Source organism: Sinohyriopsis cumingii, chromosome 8 (genome assembly GCF_028554795.1).
Source record: "Sinohyriopsis cumingii isolate HCF-2022 chromosome 8, ASM2855479v2, whole genome shotgun sequence".
In the NCBI taxonomy this organism is placed as follows: domain Eukaryota; kingdom Metazoa; phylum Mollusca; class Bivalvia; order Unionida; family Unionidae; genus Sinohyriopsis; species Sinohyriopsis cumingii.
This window is the reverse complement of record NC_142968.1, coordinates 51,887,580-51,896,815: the sequence shown is the minus strand read 5'-3', so window position 1 is coordinate 51,896,815 and position 9,236 is coordinate 51,887,580. Positions and strand designations below refer to the sequence as shown.

At 32.3% G+C, this 9,236-nt stretch overlaps 1 long non-coding RNA gene across 1 annotated transcript; it reads right to left on the bottom strand.

Moving 5' to 3' along the window:
- Nucleotides 1-2,243: 2,243 nt before the first annotated feature.
- LOC149793511 (uncharacterized) lies at nt 2,244-9,234 on the bottom strand. Its single transcript, XR_016422559.1, has 3 exons — nt 9,062-9,234; nt 6,178-6,404; nt 2,244-3,214 (listed from the first exon to the last, which is right to left on the bottom strand). It is a non-coding gene; the product is annotated as an uncharacterized LOC149793511 (long non-coding RNA).
- Nucleotides 9,235-9,236: the final 2 nt, after the last annotated feature.

Genomic DNA, 9,236 nt, shown 5'->3' with positions numbered 1-9,236 from the left:
TTGTATTCTAAAGTGTGATTTAAATAATTTTTATCATACGGATATTCCTGAAAGCTACCGCATGTGTTTTCTTGAGCCCTTGTTAATTTTCCAGAGATCGTCTGTTGGTGCATGTACCGTGATAGGCAGGAGAACAAGGCAAGTAAAGTCTAGGAATCCTATCCAATCTCAGTTCTGAGGCAAAAAAATTAAATACATAATCAGTCATTAATAGGTGACCTTTACTTAAAGTCTCCAAGCTGAACCAATCTTCTCTCAGACAAGCTGTTTTAATATTGCCTTTATAACTGATAATTTCATTGCCTTTACCAACCATTCTAACGTATCTTTGTAAGCATTTTCTCTTTATATTCATTATTTTCATTCAGTGTTTTCTTTTTTATCAAGCCTTATAAAAGCTCCATTGCAATCAAATCGTTATCAATTTTTCAGGGAGTGTTTTCGTAATCTTCGTTTTCTCTCCCCTTAAAGTTCACCTCGTACCCTAATAGTTTTGGTGATGTACAGAATATGTAGCGCTTTCCTTGCTCATTGTTCACTTTATATAATGATATTCGTGTTCTTATGTTTACGTTGATTTCTTTAAATTCATCTTCGCTGCAGTCGATAATAACTGTAGTGCACGGAATAATTGAGACTACACAGGTGTTGATCAATTATGTTACTTAATTATGACTTAAGCCTAGTACTTTACTCATCTCCAGATACACTTATTCTTCATTTAGTTTAACAAGCTAATAAAAATTACTACTATTGTTGCTTTACTAGCATAACTGTATCTATGATTAAAATAAAATAAATTGTAAATAATGCTACCATCTTCAGCAGCAGTTGTTCTAGTTAGCAGTAGTGATTATGGATGACGAATATATAAATATATGTATATATGTATATATATATATATATATATATATATATATATATATATATATATATATATATATATATATATATATATATATATATATATATATATATATATATATATATATATATATATATATATATATATATATATATATATATATATATATATATGAAAAGATTGATTTTAACCCGTTAAATATATTTAATTTAATTGTTTGTTAGTATGGATGTGCTATTGTAATGTAACGTTGTATGCTGGGCTTGAACTTGTGTAAAACTTAGTTCGTGTCTGCTTGACCTGATTGACTTTTTGTATTATTTTATGCTTTGTAAACAACTAATACATTGCTAAATTTTCTTTGTGTGCATGGGCTTAATATCAGTATCTTTATTAATAGAAGACGTAAATATGTTTATCTGTGTCCGGTTTTTGACTTTCCTCAGTGAATTGTACAGAGTTTGTGTTCTTATGTAGTTTTCTGAACTAGTTTTTATTTATTTGTTTGCTGTTGTTTTTGCTTTTGTGTGGCATATTTTAGCCTAAGATGGGTCACAATTTATCACGATCATTCTAGAATGTTATTGTCATGAAGAGATTGGTGTTCCTTTTAGAAATGCTGATTGTGACCTGAATTCCAGTAGAGAGCTATATCATCGTGTGAATGTTATGACTTGGTCATTCGTGCTTTATCAACTAGCACTTTTAAATTATATTGTGTGTTGTAACCAGTAGTTGGGGGCTGGAATCATTTTTGTTCAAACTATTGAATTAAAGTGATTCGTTTCTTAGGAAATACAAAAGTGCTCTGATACAATTCACGGATTAAGCAATTCACTGGAATGTAGAAGTCTATTCAAACCTGGAATTTTATTTCGGTGATTCAACAAAATTGTGTTGGCATATAAACACTTTACTAGGTACACAGACACGTCATATCCTTCAAGTTTGAGATTTTTTCAGGATTTTTACTGAATTGTATTTAAGACTTTAAATTACTTTTGTCTGTAATTCTTGAAGTATTTTCGGATTTAATTCGCAATACCGTATGTTTTGTTTCTCATTCTCACTTTGTATTCTGGTGAAATAAATACACTTGTTAAATTGTACGAAGATTTCACTCTTTTCTGTAATTTGTTTTAAAAAAATAGACATATAGATAGATAGATCGATCGATCGATCGATCGATCGATCGATAGATAGATAGATAGATAGATAGATAGATAGATAGATAGATAAATAGATAGATAGATAGATAGATAGATAGATAGATAGATATAGTTATAAAACGTATGGATATACTAGTCTTGAAAACAAAAGGAAACCGGACAAGAGAGAAAGCGAGTTTAAGCTGTATCAAAAACAAAACACTGATAGAAAGTGAAAGTCCGATTTATTTTCAGTTGAAAGTAAACGATAACGACAAAAGGATAGTGTCATATCAATCGAGGTTAATTTTTAATTTGATAACCCTGGCCTCAGCTGTAGTTTCGGAGCAGAATATTTTCCTTCAATAGTTCATAGTCTGCTACAAAATACTAGTTTCATGTGCTGAAATGCGATAAGTCACATGTGCCTCAATTCTCACCGCTCCTATACAAATGGGTTCGTGGCCCGAGAGCACAGACTTTGAACATCATTGCCAGCTGGTTATTTCGAGTACTGTTTAGCAATATACCTTCTCTCAGCTTAGCATGATAAGATTGCCATTTATACAAAAATAACTGATAATAACTCATGTCACTTGTTAAGTTTAAGATCGCTGCTTTGTTTTTGTTTTGCACAGCAACACAAGTAGGCTATTTGTGCCTAGGCAACTGGATATATTGCCTTGCTCAGGGATACACCACGATAGCTGTCTCAAACTGATGCAATGTTAGGCTTCAAGCCTGCGTGTTTTTTGTCTTGAATGTGGCACGCTAACCACTGAGCCATTGCAACTCCCCATCTGCTGAGTATTGTACCAACTTAAGTGATTATTATTATTATTATTATTATTATTATTATTATTATTATTATTATTATTATTATTAATTTACATAGAGTGTATGGTATCTATTCCGCTTTTAGTGCTTCAGTTGTATGCAAGTTGTGTCATTTTCCTCAGCAAGATATACTTCAATAGCACGAGCTAAATCATATATCATCCTGACATAGCTCAATAGGACTTGAAAGATCGCATATTGGAGTAATATACGTTAGATCTGTTTCCATTCTGGCCGTCTCATATTGACAACATTCTACAGAAACGTCAAAATGGTAGTGACTGTGTTCAGTACTCATGCTGACTTTATGCGGATGTTCAGCGCTTATGTTGTCATTTGCGTGATCAGAGGCAGACATGGCAGCCTGAAATGTAGAATTATATTTCAATGATTTTATTATCTTAAAATACACCAGGGATGTCATTTTGTTCTGGAATTAAATGAAAGTGTAGAAATATGATAAATAAAACGTTTTGAATCAAGCCATAATTTCGAGAATGTGTTGTGTTGGCTAAAGGGTAACTTAAGAAAATATATCTGCAAATCTAAGAAGAAAGAATAAAGTAATCTGATCCAATATATTTCCAGAAATCAAGCTCTAATAATAAAGATGTGTTACATATACCAATATTACAGAATACCTTACAATTATTGACTCAGCCCAGGGTTCGTGTTGTTCTCGAAATTTGCTTAGAACGAGGTGAACATCGATTGCTGTAGAAGTGTATTGGCAGAGCGCTTTTTATAAAGGAGAAAGAAAATGAGCTCTTTTTATATTATGAAATCGGAATATTGTCTTTCGTTCCCTCTTTTCATCTATTGATCGAGCAATTTGAAAATCATCCAAGCATGACGTACAATTTGAAGCATTGCACGTATTGCAGATTTTAAATTCAATTCAAAGGGATCAAATCTCAACAAGTCTTCTAATATTTGCAAAATGACTTAGATATAAATTTCGATAAGTAATTCTTTGTCATGGTTGCTTTGGGATGATATCATGGAACATGGAGGGAGATCGTGATGAAGAGAGAGAGAGAGAGAGAGAGAGGGGTGTGTGTGTGTGTGTGTGTGTGTGTGAGAGAGAGAGAGAGAGAGAGAGAAATAATATGTAGTCTATTATCAAAGACTATCCTTTCTATTATATTATACAAAGGCTTTAATTGGACACCTATGCATGGGATCGTGAATAAATAACGACAAATCCTTTACATATAGTCATTAATCACTGATTAACTAAGAATAAACAAGTCGAGCAAAACGTAGGTGAAACTTGGTTATATATTGTTTTAAGAAATATTACTTAACATTTTAAAGGGCGACGAATTTTTGCCGTATAGTTTAAATCAAAGATAGATATGTTGTATATGCATTTCCTCTACGATACTAGAATGATATATCCTACAGAGAATACATCGTTTACAAGCAGAGACTGCGTTAATGCAATGGGTTCACTAAATATTAAAAATTCGACTCGTCACTATTGTCATCTATATATGTTTTAAACAATTGGTACAAATATTGGATGAAGGTGTAGCAACCATAAGCTTATTGTTAATTAATGCTTATTTCTGCCCTAATTTGTGTCGACGGCGAATCGGGATCTCTCTAGTAAATTTAGTTACCGACTTCAGATACCAACTAAAAGCACAGGGAGCTACTATGGTAACGAAGGTCACCTACATTGTTATCCAGCTGAAAACATTGTTTCTGTTTACCTATATTCGGTATATTTTGTGATATACGCAGTAGCAGTGTCGAGGCTCAGCAGAAAAATAAAATTTAAGGTAAAAAAAAATCTTTCACAGATTCATGAGTTTAATAATATACTCAGTATTCATCGAATGAATTATTATTCTAAATAGTGTTGAAACACATCCGTTGCAGAGGGTACGAAGGCCTGCAAGGATATATAAACAAAGTACGGTAGTGTAGCCTTGTTTTTATCGAGTATTCGTCTGCTTTTCAATTAAGAATCTATCAATTCAGTACATTTAATATATTTCAATCAGTACATACCCCTTTACTTTCTCTCGTTTCTCCTAGGTTTGTTTTACTTCATATTAACCAGAACTTTTATTTATATGGCAGTTGCTAACAACGAGAATGACAACCCGCAGAAACCCATATGATCTAGCACTTGTTATGTGCAGGCATATTCGTTACTCATTATTATGTTTTGACATTATCTTCTGTAGCTTATTGAACATCTTTGCTTATTAAAGGTCTCTAAATCCAATATAAGTGAGTTATATGTGTCCCTTATACGCCACTTCCTCGTACGTATAATTTTGAATAAATACCTGCTCAAAATTTAGGAGCGTAATAATTGTCAACATTCGTTGACTCTGCGGTGTAGTTAAACATAAGAAAAAACTTGGTTTTTCAGGAATTAAAGATTAATGAATATGCATTAAAATATTTTCATATCTTTGACATGTAAGCTAAAAGACCCATTGAATCTTAAGCCTTTAATCTGTTAAGTTATATAAAGTGTTCAATGTAAATAATGCATCTAAAATTATTTCAGCCAACCATTTTTAAACTAAAATGTACCACAGCTATATACTAAAAATGGAAAATCAGTGTCAGTATTATTTTGGATTCATGTACATTTATGCGGATGTTATCTTAATAAGAAGGTGTTTGCCTATGTTTAAACATGTTTTATTCATTCCATGTATTAGCAAAATCAAATCATATTTGATAGCTCGAAGGTGGCGAATCCCAGACGGATGGACGGATGAAAGAAACATACTTAACAAACCTCCGAGTTGTATAATTTCTCGATCACACCCATGTATACGATTAGAAAATGTATAAATAACACATATTTAGAAAACAAACCGAGCAATATCAATAAGTGAATGTTTTAACGAAACTGTACCTAACATCCACAATTATTTCTCTCTGATATCTTGTTTTGATGACAAATTTTGTTTTAAAAAATGGAAGGCGCCATTAATATTGTATTCACTTGCAATCTTTAAATTCGCGCTGGTTATCATAGGACCTTCATAACCTATTTTTATTTTTGCAGTTTTCCTGTTTGTATATACTGTTTTATTTACTAAATGTCAACTGCAGCAAGAACATTTATGAAGTACAATTATTTGACCAAGATAGTTTGGTTTTCTTGTAAAGTTATATGAATAAGGGCACATTTGGATAACAAGGTATCGCAGGTATGCTACGAAATGGGCAAGACACAAAGCACAAAATGTTGGTGATGTTATGTGTAAATAATAAATTGCATTAGTCATTTTAATATGAAATATATAGATAGGTCTATTGTTCGATAGATAGAAGATCATCGTTAGTTGTTACCTCATTAATAACTTTGTATGTGTCTTCAATGAGTTAAATATTAACAACTCTCTTGTTTCCTTTTACTCTTCCAAGCCGTTGGAAGAGTCTGCAACAACTATTGCCTTGTTTTTTCTTCTCTGAATCATCGGTGTTTAAATAGATTTCATTGGCATATGAAGATGCCAAATCTGTTAAAGGCATGCTTTCTCTAATTTGGTTTCTTTTGGAAGCATCTGTTGTCATTACTGGAATAGGTATGAACATGTTATACATTGATACGTTTGCTGGAGACTATTTCTCGCCGTCTATACCATTTCACAAACAATATATGAAACCGTGCAGTAGGAAAAAATAAAAATCTAATGTTAATTTAAAAAATATGAGCATATAACAATATTTGCTTAATTCTATCTTTTGTAATCGAGTGTTTCGTAAATGAATTATATATATATATAATTCATTTACGAAACACTCGATTACAAAAGATGGAATTAAGCAGATATTGTTATATGCTCATATTTTTTAAATTAACATTAGAATTTTATTTTTTCCTACTGCACGGTTTCATATTGCACGTGTGTCTAAAGTTAGCAAATACGTTTCGTTAATTAGGAACTACTTAACGTTTATATAGCAGTGGCTTTTGCTGTATTATATTTGTTAGTTTATGAACTACATAAGATGTTTCGTCCATTTGAGAGTATATAAAGTTAAATATCTAGACAGTTTCTGTGTTACTTATGAACCTTTCAAACAAGAAAAAAATGAGCGTGATATTAGCATTATCCACAACATACGTGAGAAATCCAATATTGAAAATACCATTCTGATCAGTTAAATAATTACTTATGTGAAATGATCGTAACCGTTCGCACATAGAAAGGTTCAGAATATATTCAGAATTTCCTAGGGTCTATATAAATAGCATATAAAAACAATATGGAGCTAAGGGCTATCATATATCTATAAGAGAAGTACCACTTTATGAGTCAGTTAACACACTAAATTTGAGAAAAAATATCATCTGAAGGTTTTGGTAGAAAACTGAGCACATTAGAGCCGAGATGCCAAGGCGACGAAGAAGTCTCTTTTTCCACTGGTTGAATCGACTGTCACAAAACAGATGGTTTGCCAATCTTCCAGTTCAACGTTTGTGATAAATTGTCCCCACAATATGATTCCAAACGATCAATAACAGAACACAAACACAGTTACAGTTTATGGCAGTCATTCCACTGTTCGAGTTTTCTGTAAGGTATACCATCAGACGGAATTAACCAGACTAATAAATGCAGTTAATCAAAAGAAACACTGATATGCATCGACAGTAAAACAAATTTCATCCAGTCCAGACTTACGAGAAAAAATATTGAAATCCGCATTCATCCTCAAAATGTACTTTACAGGATCGTATTGCAAATCCGAGGTATATGAACCATACCAAGGGTCCCAAAACCTGATACACATATTAAATTTATACTTTAATTTCGACTACATTTCCAACATAAATCATGTTCTCCTTGCTACACTCGAAACGAAATGAATGTGATATAAGAAAACGTCGTATAATAATTTCAGTTACAAGAATTAGTATTTTCCCCACACTATGATTTCAAACGATCAATAACAGAACACAAACACAGTTACACTTTATGGCAGTCATTCCACTGTTGGAGCTTTCTGTAAGGTATACCATCAGACGGAATTAACCAGACTAGTAAATGCAGTCAATCAAAAGAAACGTTGATATGCATCGACAGTAAAACAAATTTCATCCATTCCAGACTTACTAGAAAAAATATTGAAATCCGCATTCATTCTCCAAATTTAAATTGTAAGTATACCAAAACGAGCATTACTTTATAAACTATGTGTGAGCATGCAATAAACTTCAAAGATCGATAGTCGGTGCCAAGTGCGCTTTACTATCGAGACTGTAGATTGATGAATCTGCGGTTTTGTATTTGTTTCAGAATACAGCATAAAATCAATTACTTTGTTTCTTGTAGTGTGTTATTTGTACTATTACGCCTAAGGTAGAAAAACCAAATGAGTACATAATAACAAATTAAATCAATTTGTAGGGAAAATATGAACTTGCTTTATCGGAGTAATATTGGAGAGTGCCTCAATAAAGCATCCGATATCACTGAAAAGAGAGGAAATGTTTTCCTAAACGTGTATCAAATGCAAAATTCGTTTTGCTTATGCACCTCAGACATGTACGTGGGAAAAAGTTGTATATATGTTGCAACTTCGACGAATAGTTATCATTCTTATGTCCTTTATTATATTTATTATCTATTATATTTATTATCTGCACTTTTCTGTGAAAATAAATTGTTTAATGTAACGTAAGTAAATCCTAATTTACAGACTACGTTCAGGGTAGTTTCCCTGCTTGCAAAATCAAAATCGCCAAATTGTCATAGCAGAGACGTATTACATATGTTTAGAATTATACATTATACCTGACACAAGTATAACATAACCTGCCATCAGAGAATGCATGTGCATAGAAAAGAAGCCGAACAAGCAATGCTAATGTTGTTGCATGAAGGGTATCCCAGATGGTCAGCAAGGACTTGTTACCTGCGGTGTAACATTTGGTATTATAAACCCATCTATGAGTTGTGTAAAGTAACTAAGTTACAATATGTACATCAACTAAGTGTATCCAGCTCTTTAAGCTAGAATGGCACAAACTAAATATGTTACCAGAGAGCACTTAACTTGGAAACAATTTAGTTGGTAAAAATTTTGAGAGTTTTTGCTTTTAATAGCAACATTGTTCATTTTCATTTGGAGAGAGAATTTATGCTATATGCTATATATTTAAATCTTGAGAATTATTATATGTAGACACATGACATGCATGTTTAAAAGTAGAAGATAATCGTACCCGATCTGCTTAATGTGACTTTACACTTCTGCCTGAATACAATTAAAAATCCATTGGCGATCAAGGAAATGGCAACAATTACTAGTCCAACCCCTATAAGCGGTCCTAGTAGACCTGGAAGGAAAGACAAATACTCATTATTTCGAAGCTTGCATGTAGGAATAAAACCATGAAA